The sequence below is a fragment of the Rousettus aegyptiacus genome, unplaced genomic scaffold (assembly GCF_014176215.1).
Source record: "Rousettus aegyptiacus isolate mRouAeg1 unplaced genomic scaffold, mRouAeg1.p scaffold_m13_p_3, whole genome shotgun sequence".
NCBI classification, from domain to species: Eukaryota; Metazoa; Chordata; class Mammalia; order Chiroptera; family Pteropodidae; genus Rousettus; species Rousettus aegyptiacus.
Genome location: NW_023416306.1, coordinates 93,526,850 through 93,550,274, shown reverse-complemented (window position 1 = coordinate 93,550,274; position 23,425 = coordinate 93,526,850). Strand labels below are relative to the sequence as shown.

The following is a 23,425-nucleotide window of genomic DNA, read 5'->3' as shown; positions in this document are numbered from 1 at the left end:
TAAAACTTTGATTTTTATTCTTTTTTACATATCAGTTATTAAATGCTAAATTAAATTAATTAATATTAATATAAGATACTAATTTAAATTTAATTATTATTTTTTAAAAAATAATGCAATACTTAAAAAGGCTGGGCATTTCATAATGCTTTTCAAAATTCTGTAGTAGAAGTAACTTCAATTATATTTAATTGTTTGCTGACAAAGTTGTTGAAGAAACAAAATTGTACTTAATAGTTTTAATGCTTTTTGGAGTTTGTGTTTTCATTTTGACTTGGAAAGAATTGTTACAAAAGAGATCTGATAATAATAGGTTGATACCGAGGCATATAATAACCTCTTGGAATTCTTTTCCTGAGGTCTGTGTGGTGGTATCTGGTATAATAAATTAACAGTGAACTCTGCCAGGAAACACTGGCACACACTTGCGCTCTTTTAAACTATCTTAAAGAATGTGCTTATTGTTTACTTGACTTTTGAAAATATAGTTTATGGAATGAAGAATACTTGAGGGATGTTGTATGAAAAAATTCCCTGATATTTAATGAAAGGTTTGAAAGTTTGGTATTTGATTCTTTTTCTTCTTACGCCTAGAGTTTAAAAGTAATTTAAGAACTAAATAAAAGACTCTACAGGGACCTTTCAGTTTGTTGGCTTACTGATAACATTTTGAAAAATCCTATTACTATTAAGCACTGCAGTTTTTCATTAAATTTCAATAGTCTTTTTTTCTTTCTCTTCAACACTTTGTAAGTAACAAATCTGTACAATTGGAACATAACACTTTACTGTGGTTTAATATTAATTGTCTTTCTTAGCACAGCCAAATAACATTTAAAACAAGGCTTTGAAGCATATTAACATGAAGATCAGTCTTTCAGTCATGCAGAGAAATGATTTTGGAGTGACTAACTTTCAAATAAAATTCTATTGGGAAACCATATAATGGTTCTTTTTTTTTTCTTTTTTGGGAAAAATACTTTTAAGCTATAATTTTTGACATTCTTTACATGCGCTCATGCTTTTAGCTTGTTCCATATAAGTCAAAATAACTGTATTTTAGAGCTTTAAAGTTTAATATTAAATTTTAAATAATCCTCTTCCTGGAAACCGTGTTGGAGATTTCTATTACTTTTATCATTATTTGCCTTGGAACAGTCTCTTAAAGAGATATTTATAAAGTCACAACTTGTCTAATTTTAATATCTTGCGTCTGTGGATTTTGTATTTTAGTACATTTTTAATTCAATTAAAATTAAAGTTTATTTTTAAAAATCTTTTTTATTTTTAGAGAAGTTTGGTTTTAGTTAATTTTCTTAAAGTAATTTTGAGTTGTCATAATAACTGACCCAAATAGATTATTGAAAACAATTTCTCTCCATCTTTTCTCCTCTTTTACATGTACAACTCAAGAAAGTTATAACATCAAGGTATGTTTGCCATTTCTTTAGAAATCCCATATGGCTTTTCCTTTCTAGAACTTCTGTCAATATCCAAGTGTGTGGTACCCACATCTAATGTTACTTTCTTACTGGTAGAACTTGCTAATATTTCATTTATACTACTTAAAAAATGATGATAACTTTTATTTCTGGTTTATCTGGATTATTATCCTCCATGGGTGTTAGCTAGGGTTCCTCATGTGATTTGTTCAATTGGTGGATGGTCTAGCCTACAGCGCCCAAGAAGTCCTCTGCCACATGTCTGAGGCCTCAGTACTAACGACTGCTTGGGTGACTATATCTTCTGTGTGGTCTCTTTGTTAGGTAGTGTCTATTGAGTGCTAGGCTTCTAATTGCCACAGCATCACTTTTTACCACATTTATTCATCAAAGCAAGTCACTCAGTTTCTAGACCCTGCCTCTTGATGAGAAGTACAGCAAGTGGAATTCTAATGTATTCTAGATATGAGTACCTCATTAGTTGTATGATTTGGAAATTTTTTTGAGGAGAGTCAATGGTTTTTTAGATATGATAGCAAAAGTACATGTAACAAGAGAAAAAATTAAATAAATTGGACTTCATCAAGTTTAAAAACTTTCATGTCTTAAAAGACACTATATGAACATCCAATGCAAAATATATATGATTTACTGTTGAACTGTGCACTTGAAACTTACTGGATTTTGTTAACCAATATCGCCATAATAATTAAATAAATAAATAAATAAATAAATAAATAAATACATAAGGACACTATAAAGAAAATGTAAAGACAAGATGAGAGAAAATATTTGTAAATTGTGTATCTCATAAGGGAATTTTTATCTAGAACATATAAGAAACTCTTACAAATTAACAACAGAAAAGTAAACAATCTGGTTCCAGTTGAGACAACAAATAGGTAAACACTGTGCTGGACGTCTCTCATAGCTACATCAAAATTACGAATAATCTACAGAAAAACTATCAATGAGAATTGCCTGAAGTTTAGCTGAACAGAAGTTTTACAACTAAGGCTGTACAGAAGAAACCATCTTGAGACTGGTAGGAGAGAGAGAGGCATGAAACAGGCAGGTCCCACACCCCCATGTGGTGGAGTTGAGAATCAGGAGGTATATCTTGGCTGTGTAGTTAGTCCCCAGAGGAGCAAGCGGTACCAGCCCCATTCCAGGCTCCCCAGCCTGGATAACCAGTGCCAGGAAGAAGTTTTGACTGTGAGAACAAGCGGAGATTGTAGCTGAGTGAGGGGGAATGTTCCTGGAGTCCCAGGTTTCCTTCTTAAAGAGAATAGGCACGGACTTACTCATTGATGGACTCACTCTCTTTGAGCTCCAGCACTGGGTTCAGCAGCTCACCACATGCTAAGGACATCCAGGAGGAACTAAATTGTCTGGCTTCAGGGTGACACCTGGAGGGGCAGCTTTCTCCCAGACAGAAGTACTGGCAGAGGGCATTATACCTTTGTTTAGCCCTCTCTTGTCCTAGTGTTCAGACATAGGCAGATGCCATATCTGTGTCTTCATTAATTGTACCCACCTCCCCTGTAAATCCTTGGGACCTTGCCCAACCCAACTTTCAGTGGCCTGTCCATACAAATGACTTGTCTCAGCTCACGTTGTGGAATTTCCAAAAATCTCTCAAATTCGCAAATCCTAAACAAATAGCATCTGGCCTTGATGTGCCTCGTACCTCTTACTAAGCAGCTCCAAGCCCAGCACTAGCAGTAGCCAGCCTCAATTAGGACTTCCAAGCCCAAACGTGGGGGGAAGAAGTCTTCGGATTGCTTTGTAGCCCTTTACAAGAGGCTCCTGGGCAGGCACACCCTAAGGACCAAGCTGGAGTATCACCCAGTCACCTCCACAGATGATATACCTAAAGAGAAGACTCGGCATACATAGAGCCTTGCTAAAATAAATCCTGCTCCACAGGATCAGCTCATACACAGCAACTCCTCTATTGTAGTCATGGTGAATCCACACAACCAATCAGTCCGAAGGTTAGTTCCTCCCACTGATGTGCAGACAGCAACCAAGGCTCAACTACAATAGGAGGGGACACATAATCTACACAAGGGGTACGCCACCTGGCTCAGGTGACCCAGGAAGACTGTGACACTGGGCCCCACAGGACATCTACTATTCTACTAATACATAAGGCTGCTCTACAAATACCAGGAGACATAGCAGCTCTATGAACACAAGGAAGCAGCCAAAATGGTGAGACAAAGAAACATGTCCCAAAGGAAAGAAAAAAATAAAGCTGCAGAAAAAAACTCAATAAAATGGAGACAAGCAATCTGCCAGATGCAGAGTTCAAAACATTGGTTATAAGGAAGCTCAATGATTTCATTGAGAACTTCAACAAAAATATAGGAAAAATAAAAATGGAGATATAAAACATTTAAAAAAGTCAGAAATAAAGAATGCAATAACTGAAATGAAGAATACATTAAAGGGAGTCACAAGTAGATTAGATGAAGCAGAGGATCAAATTGATGATTTAGAAGATAAGAGAGTAGAAAACACTCAATCAGAACAGCAACAAGAAAAAAGAATGCAAAAATTTGAGGATAGTTTAAGGGGCTTCTGGGACAACATCAAGCATACCAACATTAGCATCATAGGGGTACTAGAAAGAGAAGAGAGAGAAAAGGGAATTGAAAACCTATTTGAAGAAATAATGATAGAAAACTTCCCTAACTTGGTAACAGAAATAGCAATTCAAGACTAAGAAGCACAGAGAGTTCCAAACAAAATGAACCCAAAGAAGCCCACACCAAGGTACATCAAAATTAAAGTGCCAAAGGTAAAGACAAAGAGAGAATCTTAAAAGCAGCAAAAGAAAAAAGTTGGTTACCTACAAAGGAACTCCCATAGACTGTTAGTCAGTTTCTCAGTGGAAACTGTGCAGACCAAAAGAGATTGGCAGGAAATTTTTAGAGTCATGCAAAGCAAAAAGCTACCACTGAGATTACGCTACCCAGCAAAGCTATCATTGGTAATCAAAGGACAGATAAAGAGTTTCCCAGACATAAAATAGCTAAAGGTGTTCATCAGCATCAAGCTGGTATTACAAGAAATATTATAGGGACTTCTTTTAAAAGAAGAAAAAATTAAAAGTATGAATAATAGAGTGGCAATAACTACATATCTATCAATAATTACTGTCAGTGTAAATGGATGAAATCCTTCAATCAAAAGTGGCTGAATGGATAAGAAAACAAGACCCTTATATAAGCTGTACAAGAGACTCACTTCAGATCTAAAGACACACAGAGACTGAAAGTAAAGAGAAGAAAAAAGATATTTCATGAAAACAGAAATAGAAAAAAAGCCAGGGTAGCAATACTTATATTAGATAAAATAAACTTTAAAATAAAGGCTATATCAAAAGACAAGGAAAAACCCAGTAATCCCACTTCTGGGTATTTATCTGAACACCACTTTGCAGGGACATGTACATCTGTACGTTCATTGCAACATTATTTACAATAGCCAAGATATGGAGGCAATTGGGTGTTCATCAGTGGATGAATAAAGAGGTGGTATATATATTCAATGGAATATTACTTAGCCATAAAAAAGAATGAATTCTTGACATCTGCAATGTTATGAGTGGATCTAGACAGTATTGTGCTGAGTCAAGTAAGTCAGACAAAGACAAATGTCCTATGATTTCACTTACATGTGGAATCTAGAGAATAAGATAAACAGCCAAACAACAGAAACAAGCTCATAAATACAGAATTCATTTTGATGATTGCTGGATTGGGGGAGGTGAAGGGGAGAGGAGATTAAGAAGTATAAGTTGGTAGTTACAAAATAGTCATGAGTATGTAGTTGGGAATATAGTCAGTAGTATTGTAATAACCATGTACAGTGTCAAGTGGGTACTGGATTTATTGATGTGATTACTTTACAAGTTATATAAATGTCTAATCATTGTGCTATACACCTGAAACAAATATAATACTGTATGTCAACTATGATTAAAAAACAAAAATATAAGAATTAAAAAAATACAAACAATCCAATTAAAAAATGGGCAATCAACTTGGATAGACATTCTCCAAAGATGATATACAAATAGCTAATAAATGCATAAGAAGATGCTCAACATCATTAGTCATTAGGGAATTGCAAATCAAAAGTACAATGAATTACTACTTCACCACACCCCATAACAAATTTTGTTGTTTATAGAGAAATTGGAACCCTCTTACTTTACTGGTGCATATGTAAAATGATGCTACTGCTGTGGAAAATAGCAATTTCTCAAAATGTTGAAAATAGAATTACTAGATGATTCAGCAAATTTACTTCCAGATAAATATCCAAAACAATTTAAAAGAGATATAGAATCAAAAACTTGTACACCAATATTCATAGTCATACTGTTTGCAATAGCCAAAATGTGGAAACAACCCAAATGTCCATCAACCGGTTAATGGATAAACAAATGTGGTCCATCCATACAATGGAATATTACTCGGTCATAAATAATGGTGCATGCTTTGATAAGCCTGGAAACTATTATGCTTATTAAAAGAAACCAGACACAAAAGACCACATATTGCACAGTTCCATTTAGATGAAATATTCAGAATAGATGAAATGTAGACGGAAAGCAGGTTAATGATTTCCAGCGACTGAGGAGGAGGGAGAAATGGGGAGTGACTGCTTAACAGGTATGAGGTTTCCCTTTGTGTTAATGGAAATATTTTTAAACTAGAAGTGGTAATGGCTGTCAAACTTTGTGATATTACTCAATGTTATTAAGTTGCACACTTTGGAAGATAAGTGGAACAGAACTGAGTCACCCTGGTTGTCCCAGACAACTTTAAATCATCAGACAACCAACCATCCAACCCCTAAACATGTGAGAGTGCTGTGCCAAGATCAGCAGTACCATTTCACCGATTCCTAGCTGACTCTGAATGTGTCGATAATAAATGCTTATAATTGTATGCTTCCGAACTTTTTGATTTGTTTTATAGTATTATAGTAACAATTTGACTGACGTAGTATCTAATATCATTTATCATTAAAAAAAAATAGAGCTTCTTGGAGAAATGGGCTGATTTGAATACAGGGGCAAAGAAGGTAACGGGTAAACCTTAGACATCTCATATCAGCGAGCAAAGGTTCTTTCAAGGAATAATGAAGTCTTAGATGGACATAAATATCTGGAGAGTGGTAGTGGAGATAGCTGCACATCAATATGAATGTACTTAATTTCACTAAATTGTACACTTAAAAATGGTTAAAATTTTTATATATTTTACCACAATGAAAAAGGATACAGGAGCCACACTGAAGGGATTCCTACTAATCAAATTTATATCAATATGAGCATTAAATTTGAGCATTAAATTTGAATAATGATTGTAGTATATTATTTTATTTTATTTATTTTTTTATGGCAAGGCAACACTTGGTTGACATCACAGATTGCAAAGACTTTGTCAGCTTACCATCCCTTATTTTTTATTTTTTATTTTTTTTATGCCTACAGCACCTGGTCTTCCTAGGTGGTCTCCCATCCAAGTACTAACCAGGCCCGACCCTGCTTAGCTTCTGAGATCAGACAAGATTGGGCTTGTTCAGGGTAGCATGGATGTAGACATGATTGTAGTATATTAAAACATATTTAATATGTGAAAATTTTGAGTTCACTTTGATATTAGAGACAAAGGAAATCAAAGTCAGAAAAAAACTCATCATTGACTATTAAACTGACGTAAGAATTCAACCTTAAAGGATACATAACAATGCAAGATTCTTGATTATATCTTTGTTTAGATCTTTACAAAGTTAAAAAATCCTATGTGCTAAAATATTTTTTGTAGGCATTAAAAGAAAGATACCAGTTTAAAGGAGAGAGAGACTTTTTTATGATCCTAACTCAGAGAAGAATTTGTTATGTGGATTTTTTGCTAGTCGTTGAAATGTTGATATCAAAAAAGTCTATATCAAAATTGTATCTTAAATATAAATTTAAAAATAAATTTTACATATAGCATTTATTGTATAACCTTTGGATTAATTTGGAGGGTAGAGAGTTAAACCTTATATAAATGTTGTTCTACAGAATATGTACCAAATGTATATAGCTTTTTAATGAAATGGCTTAATACGGGATAACGCGAGCTAATGTAATCTCCAGGAAGAGGTTAAATATCTTACTGTTTCTAACTGGGTTCTGTAGATCGCAGGACAGAGAAGGGGCTCTAGAAATGTTTGATTTGAATATTAGAAAATGTTTTAATCACTGTTAATAAAACAGCTTATAAAATATTTTTCTGCCATCTCTTTTAGTGAATAAAATTTTGGGGATGTGGAGTCAGCTAATACAAACTGCTACCATTTGAGATTTATTTCCGTCTAACTTAGGATTGTCTCAATATTGTGCAACCAAAACAAAATACAAAAACAAATTGGATACTGAGGCTGATGTAGCTATAATTGACAACTATAACCATCAATTTAGAATCTTTGGGGTTCAACAGAACTGCATTTTCTATAAATTTGAACTGAACTAAATTATACAAATAAAATACTATTTTATATGTTAGAGTTGAGTATAGAATTTTCTTTGATAAAGGGTTTCATTGCTAAAATAATGTTTGAAATTCACTTAGAGTCCCCCCTAGGATATCAATAATCTCAGCTGGGTTTTGGACAGGAACCATTGGACACATAATTCCACATTGAGATGGATAGTCAGTGTCTGACGGAAAAGCACTCTCTGCTGTTGACTGAAAGAAAATCAATATGTTTTAGATGCTAGGAACATAGACACTGAAGATGCTGATAGGAGCCTAATTTGTATTCCAGGGATATCTGGGGGCCACCCAATTTTGCCAGCACTTGGGGCATAGGAGGCAGGACAAAAGTTTTCCTGAACATTAGCTCTGGTTTTATTGACTTGTTAAACAGAGCCTTAGTTTAAGGCTGAGAGTTTTGTGCCTTCGAGGTTGAATATCCTTGCTTGGATAATTGTGAGAGTGCAGATGGTTAAACATCCACATTCATCACTGTACAACTTTGACATTGACCAATAAGTAACATTTTTTTTTTTTTGTGGGATTGCATCTTGATAATTTTTCCTCTAAAATCATTCTGTGCAGATCAGCAGTGGTTACTATTCCTGGGAGTTTGTTAGAAATGCAGAATTTCAGGCATCACATCAGACTCTGAACCTGCATTAAAAAAATATCTGCAGGTGATTGATAAGCATATTAAAATTTGAGAGCCATTGCATTGATGTTAGTAGCAAAAGGAAGTCTGAGGCAATTCATTGAATTAATTAGATGAATAGAGATTTCAAAATATTATCCACCTGGGTGATCCGATTCACAATTTGGGTTTTAATATCAATGTTTAAATATTTTCTTGTCAATACTTGCCTAATTGTATGAGCTGCTTTTATAAAAGCATCACTACCACAAAACAAATATTGTAACTATTAGAAGAGACCACCTTCAATTTTCCCTGGCTGCCATTCAGTGCTTAAAAATCTTGCTGTGTAGTCTTTAACCTGTTTTTAATTTTTCTTTTGTTTTCTTATATTTATTTTTTAGTCATGTGCTAATTTACTTATTTATTTGCTTCCAATTTTCTTTTTTCTCCAATTTTAATTTCTTATCCAGGTGCTAATTTTTATAGAAACTTGTGGACCTTCAAAAGTCTTAGATTGATCTCCATGTGACATGGAAAGGAAGTGGAAATATGAAAAGGCTTTAAAAACATGAAGAAAATACTAAAAGTTTTGACACATACTTTTGACAGTATGCCAGATCTACTCCAAAAGCTTTCTTCATTAACTACAAGCCAAGTTGACAAAGTTGAAGAAAGTGACAGTTTTCAAAAAGCATGCATTAAAAAAATTCTAAAACTTTTTTTGGTTACAAATTATAATGTAAGAAAATGAAGATTTGGAAATCTTAGGTACAGTTGTAAGCTGCTTTTTTCCCAGCTGATTTTAGAGAATGACATTTCCAGAATCTTCATTTTTCTGTATCCAAGAATATAATGTATTATAAAATTTGGTTATTGGAGATTTCAAAATTTCAGTTGAGTTTAGTGTACCTTGTTCTGAATTGTGTGTGGTATCGGAATGTCAGGGAATATTCTTGCCTTTTGTGTTAACTCTCGTGACATATCATTTATGATGTTCAATATTTCAGTAATATTGAATGATTAATCATTTATATCTCACATCATTAAAATGGAATGTTTCCAAAACACTTTAACATGTATTATCTTATTTAGTCTTCACTATAACTTTGTGTAGTAGTTTTCATTATTTCCACTAAAGAAATAAAGAATCTGACTGAGGATGATTGATTTTACTGATCACAGAGGGGGAAGAGCAGAGACTTGAATCCAGGTTATCTGACTTTTAATTCAATGCTTTTGCCAACATACAATTTTTCTTCCCCTCATGTTGATATTGTTTATTTTAGAATTTCCTTAAATACCATGTTATCTAGCATGAAATTCAAAGAAGTTGATATTGTACTCTAAACAGTATCTATGTTTGGCCTTAATGTTAACCAAGAAGAAAGCTCCCTAAGTTTTAAAGTTTTTTTCTTACAATTCAATTATAATTTGCCCTTCAATTTAATATTTTTAAGATCTTAAAATAAAGCAGAATATATAACCCTTTATAATTGTTTTTATGGATTTCTGGTTGAAGAAGGATGAAGTAGCACTCATTTCAGATTTATTACCATTTTAAACAAGAAGTTTCCCCTCAGTTACAGGGAAATTCAGGAAAATAGATAATAAATAATGGCTATTTGTAGCACTTGAAAGACTTTATTAATAAGTAATGTCAAACCATCTAATGCTTTTCTTTAGAGTTATTATTCACCAACACTTTATGGATTTCTATTTGTTATGTTGCTTCTAAAATGTGGCTAGGATTCTTATATTTAAGGAGGTAGTTGTGTATGTGTGTGTGTGTGTGTGTGTGTGTGTTTATTTTGAGAATAAGTTTACATTTTCATGTTAGATTCGAATTTTGAAATTTATATTTGTCATTGAATAATTGTCTCTGTGGTGCCACTTTTTTTCTTCAGTATTACTTCATTTTTTTTTTACTGCAAGCATGATCTTATATTCTTTAGTATCTAGGGTAATTATCATATATTGATTTTGGTTCTTCAACTATATTTGTGTGTAGTTTAGAAAAATATATAGACTTTTTTCTATTCTTCCCTTGGAATATTAATTAACTTTATAGTTTTTATTAGTTCTAAAATAAATGGTCTCCACATTTAGGATATTTTCAGCCTGGACTTTGCATCCTCTCTATTTGCCTTCAGAATATATTCAGTTGAACGTCCTACTTTCACCTGAGATTTTGTTGGTTGAAAATAGAGTTCCTCTTCCTAACTAAATAGATACCTCTTTCTAATTGCCCAGAATCACCATCTTTATAGGGTCTCAGAGTTCGACTTTGGTGTGAATATGTGTTGCTTCTCTGTATCCTTTGTTCAATTAGTTACCAACTCCTGTAGACTGAAAATTTATATATTGAAGCTCCAATCCACAATATACTGGTATTTGGATGTGGGGCCTTTGGGAGATAATTAGATTATGAGGTTAAGGTTCTCATGAATGGGATCAGTGCCTTTATAAGAAGAGACACCAGAGAGAGACTCTTTTAGCCATGTGAGAATATAGCAAGAAGATGGCTGTCTATAAACCTGTATGTTGGTCTCTTAACATAACCTGACCTTGTCGGCACCCTGATCTCAAACTTTCAGCCTTCACGATTGAGAAATATAAATGTTTGTTGTTTAAGCCTCCCAGTCTATGAGATCTTATTGTGGTAGCCAGAACTGGCTATGACACCAACCTTGATGTCATGGGCTAAATTGTATCCCCTCCCCGAATTCTTATGTTGAAGCCCTAACCCCCTGTATGCAGAATGTGTCTATATTTGAAGATAATGGTTCTTAAAGAGTAAGGTTAAATGAGGTCATTAAAGTGGCCTAATATGACAGGTATCTTATAAGATGAGGAAATTAGGACATAGACACATACAGAGGGATGTCCATGAAAAGCCAAAGGAAGAAGATCGCCTCTACGAGCCAAGCAGAGAGGTCCTCAGAAGAAACTAATTCTACTTACACCTTGATCTTGGACTTCTATTCTACAGAACTGTGAAGAAATAAGTTTATGTTGTTTAAACCACTTAATTTGTGTATTTTGTTACAGTAGCCTTGGTAAATTAGTATACTTTGGCAATTCTGTGCAATGTCTCTTGAATTTTAATCAATTGAAAAGAGTACATGTTGGTTCCTTATTTCTCTCTCTCTTTCTCTCTCTCTCTCCATATATATATATACATATATATATATTACATATATATATATTACATATATATATTACATATATATTTTTTCTCTTTTTCTGAAGCTACATTACATTTTCTATACTTTGGCTTTATTGAAGAGGAACCAATTTTTTGAAAAAAATTACCATCTGTTTTTATTTCTTAATAGATATGCCCATATACCATTTTTTTAAGTTCCTTTGCTCTTAGTGTTTGTCCAAATTACAACACTTTATCGTACTATGTTACAATTTTACTTTTCTCTCCCACTTGCTAGACTGTAAGTGCCTAGATTCAGGGACCGATTCTTGAATATCATTATATTCTTACTACTTAGCATAGTGTCTAGTACAAAGAATATGCTCAACAAATATTTATGAATAAATTACTTTGTATTTTGCTACAGTAACAAACAATTCCCAAATATCGATGCCTTAAAACGACAAGTTTATTTCTCCCTGATTGTTGTTCTGCTGGAGGCTGTACTCTGTGTCATCTTTACTTCTGGATCCAAGTTAATGGAGTAGCCACTATTTGGAGTATTGTCTGTCACTGTGGCAGAAGGGAAAGAAGAGTATAGTGACCCTGTAGTGGCTCGTAAACCTCTTGCTTGAATATCACTCTGCTCATATTTCATTCATCAGAGCAAGTCCTGTGGCCACATATGATGTCAGTAGGAGAAAGGAATTACAATCCAACCATGTGCCAGAAAGAGAAAAAGCCGGAGATATTAGGGAACAGTACTAGTGACTCCTATATTAGTACACGATAAATTGTTTTATTTATGATTTGGTCTTTTTAGTTTCAATTTTTCTACTATCTTAACATTAGGGTGATTGCATTTTGCTAAAATATTAATTCTGAAAGTAGTTTTTTATTATATTCAATCTGGATCTTATGACCCATTCAGAGGTGCATGGTTTTTGATTTATTAGTAGGTAACTGATTCATTATTTTAGTGCAAACTTTTTATGTGAGAGCCTCCTGTTTATGATCTCAAATATATATAGGTTTTTCTGTCAAAATACAGCTTCTCCCAATGTAGGAGACTCTGATATTGTTGAGCAGAGCATTTGAAAATATTCTTTCTAAGCAAACCAGGGCAATAAGAACCAACAGTGAAAAAAAAAATCAATACATTTGATTACATATACATTTACATTTATGGTAAAAATTAACATAAAATATTCAAAGCAAAATAACATTTTGGAAATAACATTTGCATCACATAAAAATAGACAAAGGATTTACATAACTACTATTATACAGCAGGATCCCGTAAACTAAGAAAAGAAATATATTCTATTAGAAAAATGAGCTAAGGATATGAACAGGCAGCTCTCACACACACACATACACACACATGCACACACAAACACACATGGCCAGTAAACATATGAAAAGATATTAACTCTCAGTGCTGACAAGAGTGGTGAAAATGGGCACACCTACACATCGTTGGTGAAATATAGAATGGTACGGCCTTTCGTGGGTAAGGTAGTACAGACTCCTTGTGACATGTATTTATTTTCACTTTTTTCTTTTATCATTTTATTTTTATTTATTTTTATCATGGTGAAAATATACTTTATTTTAATACAATAGCTGCCAGCAATATACAGAAAAAAATACAAACATTCTATAATGAGCTTTCATTTGCCTTTTCAAGTAATTCTGGAGAAGATACTCCAATTCTGTTCAACATTATGATTTGAGGAGTTGAAAATTTTTTCCATGATAAAAATATAATTTTGACAGCACGAACCTTGATAGTTTGTATAGAATGGGATAAAAAGGCCCATATAGGATGTCAATAATGACTGCTTCCCTCTCTTTGAATCAAATACTATTATAACCAGTGTAAAAAATTGGTTAATCAATAAACTTGATGAAACATGTATCAAAATGTTGATGAAAAAAATACATTCTATTTCTTATCATTTTTACCTTGGAGATATTTTCTGAATGGATATATTAAATGTGCTGAAATAAACTCAAGTAAAAAATGCCCAATTCTAGAGTTGATCAACTTAGGGCAAGAATAAATGTCAGAAATCTCTTAATTGTATACAGATTGCTCAAGGGCTTTAAGATAAGCTGTGTAAGCCGAAGTTACGAAGAAATAAAATCTTACATGAATTTTATCACAAGTCAACAATCCCAGTAAAAGAAGACAGCATAACTATATAAAAAAATCTGCATTTACATTTTTTTTTAAAAAAAGGAAGTTGTATCAACTTAAATGGTAGAGAGCCTTCCAACTATTGAATACAAAAAAATTCTCGGAATCCCTTGAGAAATAATGAGAGCTTCCTTTCAGACTCTAATCTCCTCAATGGTGTAAATGAAAGGGGAAATGATTCCATAGTTGCAAAAATACTAGGTGATTTCCATTATGTCAACCCATACGCTACGTGAATTGCTATGAAAACTTTTATGTTCCAAATCTTCCAAGATTTTAAGCTATGATCTTTCTACAAATATAAGATGGGGTAGAGAGCATGTTCTAGGATCATCCTTTTTACTGGCTTTTGTTCATTTGCCAACCTCAATTTAACTTGACTAACGTCCCTGATAAAGTAATAAGATTGGTGTTTCTATAGAGAACAATAATTCTGCCTTTGTCAAAATCATAACAGATAGAACTGTTTTCCTTGGACACTGAGATAGCCAAGTGTAGTCATGGGGTAAGTTTAAAAAAACAAACAAGCAAACAAACAAAAAACAAACAAACAAAAACCCAAAGAATAAATAGGGTGAAAATACTTCACAACTGAGTTTCACAATGTATTTTTCATCACTCTATTTAAAGGAATGCTGCTTTTCCCTCATTTATCTTCTGCTATGCACCACTTACTCCACCATTCACTTGAAAGAACAGACACCCCTTCTTTTGAACCTTTTTCATACTTTAAGCTTTGAGGCCAGGTTTAATATCACCTGAATGCCAATTTCCACTACTTAAAAAATAGGTGAAAAGTGATGAGGGCTGTCTGTATACTGGTGCAGATGTGACATTTTCAACCACAGAAGCTACTGCTATAGAATTTCTCGGTAGATAACCTTATAGCGTTTCTTCCTGGAAGCAGATAAATCATCACCCAATAGTTACAAAAAAGTGGGTGCCCAAACTTTTGATCAGCAATAAGGAATTCGAAGAAAGGTAAAGCAAGAACATCTCCCTGAGCCAAATGGATACAACATGAAGCTTTTTTTTTTTTTTTATCTTTCTGTACTATGCTAATTACTGATAGATTAAAAAAATGCAGTATGCTTATAAAACTCAGGCTGTTTCCATAAAGCAGTGCTTACTGTTAGCATATCAAAGGGAAAAATCATTACCATTTTAAAGCAATACATTTAAAATTTCCCAAAACAGTTTATGATAAATAGCACTTCTTAAACAAGTTAGGTATAAAAAAAAATACCAAAAATGTAACATAGTCACAACTCTATCCTTGGAATAGTACTTAGAAAGTCCAATTTTAAAAAAATATATAAATACATAGCAAACTTCTGTTTAATTTTCACCAAGTTCATCATCCCTTGTTAGAACACAAGTAATTCCTGGTTTTAAGACTTTAATTTAAACAAACAAACATGCAGAGTGCTTTCCTTAGTGTGCCTGTAGAAAAATTTAATTGAATGGAACACAATGATTGAAATTAGGCAAAATTGTGGTGAATACATACTCATCATAACAACTACAATTTAGTCCAAAAGTAGTGACCCATCTACTATCCACAATCTAACAAAGTCTAACAGTAAACAGGGGTGGAAAGGGAAAGCTGGTTACCCAAATTAGACATGCTATAGAGGCAAAATTCTACTCGACATATTGACAAACCCACCGTACATTCCTTAGGTTCATTTTTGTGTTAATTTTTACCTTACTAATTATTGTACTGGTATAGCTAAATCAACTAAATATCGGTTTATGTAATGCTGCTCAAAAGATCTACAAACAGCAAGGTCTGTGTTTACCTAAAAAGAGCATTTGTAAAATAAAAGAAGAAAGCAATAATGTTCCAAATGAATGGCACTGGGCAAAATACATAAAACAAACACCATCTTTAGACAGGGTAACAAGTGCCAAAGGTTTCTCTTACATGGATAAAATGCTCTAGGAAGATCTTGAGAATATTACCACTCCCTCTAAATTTTTAGCTTCTACATAGTGTAAAACACTATAATTGGTATAAAGGAAAAATGCTTTTAGGAAAAGTAAAAATCCATGTATGAAGTATAGCAAAATCTGTACATAGCCAACTCTACTTTTATCTAGCCTTTGTCCTCATCTTAAATAACTGCCATGTTCATGTGAAATAAAATTTCTACTTTATAGAAAGAGGAGCAATCTTTTAAGAAAAGCATTTTCTCAGGGAAAGATGTTAGGACATCTGTCTCCTAAGTACTTGCTGAGTCTTTTCCCTACATCACTACATGCTTTTTCAACCTCCTTATCACTGGGGCAGGTATTAGTGAACCCATCCTTACTATAAGCATTAGTTAAGTATCTCCATATGCCAGTCATTCCGTTTGGTGTATCAAAGTTGTGATAGCTTTTGGCCACCAATTTGGCGACCTGAAGTCTGGGCAGCAGGTTGCAAACAGCCAGTATCATTTCGCTGCCATGCAGAGATTTATGTGTGGAAAACAATGTCCTCATTATTCTCATCGATTTCATCAGGGAGGGGAGAGTTTAGAATTTCAGCTAGTTTCTGTGGTGTTTTCAAGAAAACCATTTCCAATGCTTCATTAGACCCTGGCCTTAAATTCTTAATACATGTAGACAATTTGACAAAGATGTCCATCCATTCCAGAAATTTTTGATTCTGAGTGTTTTGGCAAAAGCTTTAAGTAATTAAATTTCTTCTTCAAGAAATTCTTCAATAGTATTGACACCTGTGTTGACTTCATCGTTGAAAGTTATAAATCTTGGGTGGGTCCCAGCAGCCAAGTTCTGCAGGTGTGCGGTGGTGACATTAAATACAACTCCTTTGAGCCAAAGAATCATGAAGAGCCTCCGGGAAAAGGGGCAGTTTCCTATGCTTTCACCATCACTGCCAGCCTTGATGAAGAGCTCTCTGATGGACTCTTTGTCCTACTCCTTCAGCCGATTCAGCGGCATGGACAATGCACGGCTGGCTGGTGGGGCCCACAGACAGTGGTCGCAGAGGCCGCTTCTGCTCCGGGGCTGCTCAGGTGTAGGCTTCCATGGCGCTGCACCTCCCTGGACAGTCTGGGGCGTCCAGCTCGCCTCTTCAGCACTGCAACAGGCGTCGTGAGCAACTGTGAGGCTGCCGCACCCGAGCCTCTGAGGCTTGTATTTTAAAAAATTGAAAAGTTTATATATTTTAACCCAGCCATCCAATTCTTAAAATTTGTCTCCTAGAAAGGACAGAGATGCTCATTGCAGCACTGTGTGTAAAACAACAAATTAGAATCAATTTACGTGTCTCTCAATAAGAAAAAAGTATATTTGTAAAATGGAATAGTGTGCATATATTAGAAGAATAAGGAAATAATAATAAAACAATAGCTAAGATTTAATGAGTGCTTACTATGTTCCAGATGCAATCATAAATGCTCTTTTAAAGGTAGATTTATAAATATGAACAGGGTAATATACACATGATGTGTTAAATGAAAAAAGGTTTCAGACAAATATGAAAAGAAATGTGAGCAAATAAACGCAAGTATAAATGTGTTATTGTAAAGATCCAGATACTTACATTTCTATATACACCTATATCTGTAAATATATCTGTATGTATATACACATCTGTATGAACACAGGAAAAGTTGGGAAGGCTACACTGCAAAGTATTGATGGTGGGTTAACTCTAGGGCCTGGATTAGGTGGGAGATGCTTTTATTTTTATGTAATAATAAAAACATGGTGTTGTGGGTAATTTTTTTCCTACTTTCCAAATAAAAATTTAAATAAAAACGTGTTGGTAGTGATGGTGCAAGAATAGTAGTGCTCTGCTTAATCTCTGAATATAGTTTTTTTGGAAAAGCTTAGGAGAAGGGTACTACTTTTATGGCATGGTCATGGAGAATTAGATGTTCCCCTAAGTGGGGAGCCTTAATTCTATTGGTAATTTATAATAGAATACGTGTAAAAAATAAGTAATAATTATTCCCTTCATTGAGCTCAGAAGCTACCGGAGAAAAGGAAATTTTGGTAGTTACAATTAGGGAGGTGAAGTATGGAGAGGTTCGTTTTGAGAAAGCGAGTGTGGGTAGGGTGCTTTGGGTTAGCACTGTCACATGGTCAGTCTGGATGTCCAGGGGATGGGATAAAGCACGAGAGGGTAAGGGTCATTTGATTGCTCTTGCGTACTTGCCTTTGGCTCTTGTATTCACTATTTTTCTGTGAAAATAACTCTGAACTCTAGGTTAACAATGCCTGAGTTTGAGTATTAGGTCTGGTTTGGAGGGGATAGACCTTTATTATCAGTAGTTCTGCTGCCTCTCATCTAGCATCTCCTTAATGATGCTCTCCTTTCCAATCTTTTCTGGTGCCATGGTAAAGAGAAGACAGTGTGCATGAAAAAGAAAAATAGAGCTGAGACTATTTTAGAAGCACTTACTGTTAGAAAAGTAGTTCAGCAGAAGGACCAGTTGCTTTTAGGATTCTTGTGTCCATCATACTCCTCTTATTTTCACATGGGCACCCCACATTTCTCAAGACTTTAAAATGGCTGTCCTGTGACTTTAGTTCTCTGATGGAGTCACAAAAAGTCATTAATTTTCTGTCTGTCCAGTTTTCTTCTTGTTGTGAACATGAGAGCAACAGTTATGAGCTGAAACCACAAGTGACAAGATTTTTAAGTAATTAAATTACTAAAGCAATGCAGGTAAGCTGAACGAAGATAGAAATTAAAGAAACTTGGAAGAAATCTAAGGGATATAGGTTTAGAAAAAAATGTGTGAGCAATAAAACTAAGAAAATAGCACCAGTCGAAAAAAATTCTTACCAGTTTTCCAAATATGACTTCTAATTATTTATGAACATTTATCGAGTTTAGTGCAATGTATCTTCTAGGTGCAATGTGTCTTCTTAAATGCTTTACCTATATTTTGAAATTAAATGTTTTCAGTAACGCTCTGAGTTAAAATCTTCTATTACTCCTATTATGAGGCAACTGAGGCACAAAGAGTTTGAGTGACTTGGCCAACGTAATTCAGCTAATAAATGTTGGAACTGGGACTCTAATTCAGGAAGTCTGAACCCAGAGTCTGTCTTCATAACATAAATAAAATGAGGCTATCACTTTTTCAGATATTAAAAGGAACTCAGTTGAACAAAGAAAGAACATGCTGTAAGAAATAGCTCAATAGCTGAAGATACTATAATAGTATATGAAAGGAGAAATATTCTCAGATTGATGAAAGGAAGAAAAGAAAAGGAAGGCCTCTGAGGATTTTAGAGCATCCTTCCATGGCAGCATGTCTGACCCAGACAGACACTTCTAAGAGCTGCATGGAACTGTATTTAACAGAAATAAAATGAACCATCTTATCTTACTTTTCTTGTATACCTTCAGACTCTTCTCTGTTATTCATTGGCAACTCCAGCTCTTGAATTCTGAAAATTCTGAAAGTATTGAAACAATATACTCGTTATTTTAAATTATATCTTCCCACTGTTTGAAGATATTATGTGCATTGTATTGCTAAAGAACCATTCTCTTTGCCTGAGGAACAAGATGGTTTAAAAATAACTTGTGTTGTGATTAGAAAAGTCTTTGTATAAAGATACCTGAAAGAGAGCGAGCGTGCACAGGCACCTGTATAACACATGAAGGATGACAGTTTTCAACAGTGCTTGGGAGGAAACAATTTGTTTTGTATAGAAACAAAGTATAGACAAGGAAAAAAGAGGATATGTTAATATTAGATGTATTTGACATGTATTTAAATATATCTGTTGCTAACAAGCTCGAGAAATCCCTTAAATATAAAATATATACATCTTTTTGGGTGCAGTTGACCATAGAGGTGGTTGTGGAGTGGGAGGGAGGTAGAGAGAAGTGGGGGCATAGTATTTCCATTAGAAGAATTTTGAACCTATGTGAGAAAGTATTCTTCCCATTGATACTGGTTATATGTTTAATATAAACAAAGGGTGATTGTCAAGTCCTTAATTGTAAGCCTCTTCTCTTTACTTTTCACTGGCAGGGTGGGAGAATACAATATGCCTGGTAAGGGGCGGTTGTGGGGAAATCTTGCCACGAGTCCAACGATTATAGAGAATTCAGAATATTTTGCAACACCCTTCTTCATTTCAAAGGTAGATTTATAAATATGAATATATAGTATACACATGATATATTAAATGAAAAAAGGTTTCAGACCAACCTGAAAATAAATGTGAATAAATAAATGTAAGTATTGATGGATTATTGTAAAGATCCAGACCTTTACAATAATTGGATTATAACATAATAACATTTTTTTTGAAGAAAATAACCTTCTCCTATCCAACCTGAAATGGATTGAGGCATAGTATGAAATAAAATCTGCTTCTCTAACCATTTTATTAGACAGGTAGTCCACATCATCAGAGAATGAAAGATTGAAAAGTCTAGTCGGAAGTATCGCCTTTAAAATTTTTCTTAATATGGAGAAAGAATGGGCTTTCCAGTGAATCTCTGCCCTGGCAGCATGAATTGGAGCTGAGAGCTGGTGTCCCAGCTGGAGGAGCCAAGGGTTACCCCGTGCTTTTTATTTTAACATTAAAACACTGTAGAGAAAAGGGTCTGACTTTCTACCTTTTAATATTGCTCAATCATTTCTTTTCACTTCTTGCTTCAGTGAGCACAGTATGTGGTTTTCTGGGGAATTTATTAAAAAGAAAACCCTTCACTGTTTTGCAGATGGATTTTGGAGAAATTTGCAGTCGATGCGTGTTTCTCAATTCCTTTGCAACTGCTCTAATTCTCTAAATCTTGGTGAAGGCATGCTAAAAAATTGGCTCCTAATTTACAATGTAACAAGTGACAGAATATTTTGACATTAGCAAATGAGGGAAATGTTTTATATAACTAGTGACTCAAACCATGAGTACGGCTTTCTATTTGGGCCAGTTATACTGAGCACATAATCTAATCAAATGGCAGGACGGTCTGAAGCCCAGGCCAATTTTGTTGAAACTTTCTGGGTAACCGAGGTCATTTGGGCTTAGTCTTATATTTACATTAGATGGTTATTTGCTCTTTGTGTTAAGAATGCCTTACCCTTTTTTTTTTTTCTCTTGCCCAAAGTTACAAAAACACTTTTTCATATGTATTTATAATTTGGAGTTTGCAGTCATTTTTGGGTTTTAAATTTTACTTTCCATTTCTTAAAGACCACTCTCAGCATTTCACCAACATCTCCTAAACCATACTGAGTAAAGGATGGCAAGAAACAAGCCAGAGAAGGTGTTATTAAGCCAGGGAAAGGTCCAGCATCGAGATGTTATCTTCTGATTTGGTGGAGGCAATGCTTCCGAGGTTTGTATTCACCACCCACTTAAATTCTCTCTTATACAGATTTTGATTTAGGGCATATGATGTCATCTTTCAACTGGTTTAAACAAAATTGCATTAAATGTACTCTTTGAGAAGTCCTTGAAAATAAGTTTATATTAATCCAGGTAATTTTCTAGACTAGAAAATTAAAGTACTATAAGAGGTGTGTGTAAGAAACATAAATAAGTAAAGTGGATGACACTGAAATTAGCATTGCCTTTTAAATCACTGTGTGAGCATAAAATACACATACACAAATCAGGTCCACTGGCTGGCTGGGTGTGACTCCTGTTTTTGTACTCATTTTGTTTTTTGCAGTAAGGATGCTTAACTGGGTAATAAATCTCTCTCTCCTCTGGTCCCTGAGAAATCAGCCTCCCAGCTGCAGGCCCCATTTTTAGCTAGCACAAATCTCATCTTGTTTAACCAATCTTTCCATAAGTGCCTGAGTTGAGGAAGTTATTGCTTCCTGTGGTCTCAATTGTCTAATAGAAAGTCATTTTACCTAAATCCGAGGACCCCTGTGGGAAAATCCCAATTGGTTACCGCGTCTGTGGACTAAATAAGATGCTCACTGGCTCTTCCTCACAACGTAGAAGCAGTTTTAATATCTTTACTCTTATTGCCTTAGTTAAACGTGAAAATTTCCTGTTTATTATAGCAAGAAAGGCACTTCAATTCTGCTTTTTCTAAATATTATTTGAGAGAGTCTGCCCTTGGATACAATTCAATTCCTGAGTAGGATAGATACTGGGAAATCAGACTAAATACGTCGTATACTGATTTCAGTGTATTTGTAAAGAAGAAGTTCTGAAATTTTGTGGTATCTATCAGGTATGGCGTCTTTTATAAAAACTAAATACTTAGAAATCTTTCTTATTATCTAATAGAGCATGTAAGAGGATTGTATGATAACTATTCTTATTAAAAATAGGATTTGATATTTAGCTGCATGTTCAGCAAAATTAATTAATTGGAGGTTTCTGCAGTTTGGACATGGACAATTGTCCAAGGAACCTGCAAAGTCTTCGTGTTGCAAAATTATTTAAGCACATATGATTATACCTTTCATTTGTGTGGGATGCTTTATAGATAACTTATTAGTAGTAGGCTTTTATTAAGACAGTCATGAACACACTCTGATTTTTTTTTTTTTAGAGCTTCAACATATGATTTTTTTTTCCTTTTATTATGGTGACATTGGTTAGTGAAATCTGGTAAGTTTCAGGTATACGATTCAACAGTAAGGCACATATATATCTCATTGTGTGTTCAGTGTGCATAGTTAGATTTCTTTCTGTTACTATGTATTTGACCCATTTGACCCTATCTACCTCCCCCTTCCCCTCCCCCTCTCCCTGTGGTAACCACTAGTCTATTGTCCATGACTGTGAGTTTCTATTCGTTTGTCCTGTTTGTTTGTTGTTTTTAGGTTTATATCCAACACACTCTACTTTTAAAACTATAAACAAGCTTTTCCATTTCCCATGAGAACTTACTATTCCCCATATGTGGAAGAGTTAATGGAGGGCAAAGACTGAGCATTACTAGTAGATCTGTTGTATGTCTAGCCTCTGAGTGTATTGTAAAAGGATTAGTACCTTTGAATAGATTATAATTTTGGTATCTACGACTCATCCATGTCTAACCATGCTCTATTATTTGGCATGTCAGAAAAATGCAGTCACATCTAGAGTAAAATGATACCTTCTCTAATGGCTTTAAAACATGGCCAACCAATTTTCTGATACTTCATTAAGAGATAGCATCTTTGTACTCTTTCTCTGAATCAGGGCCCTGTGACTGCTCAGTGTAGAGGATACAGTGAAAGTCACATGGAGCTGGTTTCTGACCTAGGGTTTATGAAGCTGGTAGTTTCTTCCTGTCTCTTGGAGTGCTTGCTCTTGGAACGCAGCCACCATGCTATGAGGGCAACCAGTGCATATCCCTAACTGAACTTCCAGATTATAGCTGGCTTCAATTTGCCAGCTATGAGAGAGCCATCCCATAAGCGGGTCCTCTAACCTTTAGCTGAGCTGTCCTTGATGACACTGTGTGGAGCACAGATTAGCTATCTTTGTTGATCCTTGCCCAACTTACAGTTTCCAAAC

General features: G+C 34.5%; 1 long non-coding RNA gene and 2 pseudogenes across 2 annotated transcripts in view; 1 reads left to right on the top strand and 2 right to left on the bottom strand.

The window, feature by feature from the left end:
• Window positions 1-6,948: 6,948 nt before the first annotated feature.
• On the bottom strand, window positions 6,949-7,067 carry LOC118601433 (annotated as a pseudogene).
• Window positions 7,068-15,868: 8,801 nt separating this feature from the next.
• On the bottom strand, window positions 15,869-17,095 carry LOC107507490 (annotated as a pseudogene).
• A 2,796-nt stretch (window positions 17,096-19,891) lies between these two features.
• LOC107507493 overlaps window positions 19,892-23,425 on the top strand; it is an 81,948-nt gene continuing 78,414 nt past the window's right edge. Inside the window, exons 1-2 of one of the 2 annotated variants that reach the window (XR_001596168.2) lie at window positions 19,892-20,092; window positions 21,152-21,296. This is a non-coding gene — a long non-coding RNA (uncharacterized LOC107507493). Of the gene's footprint in view, window positions 20,093-20,642; window positions 21,297-23,425 lie in introns of those variants that run through there. The other variant, XR_001596167.2, reaches the window with a different exon arrangement.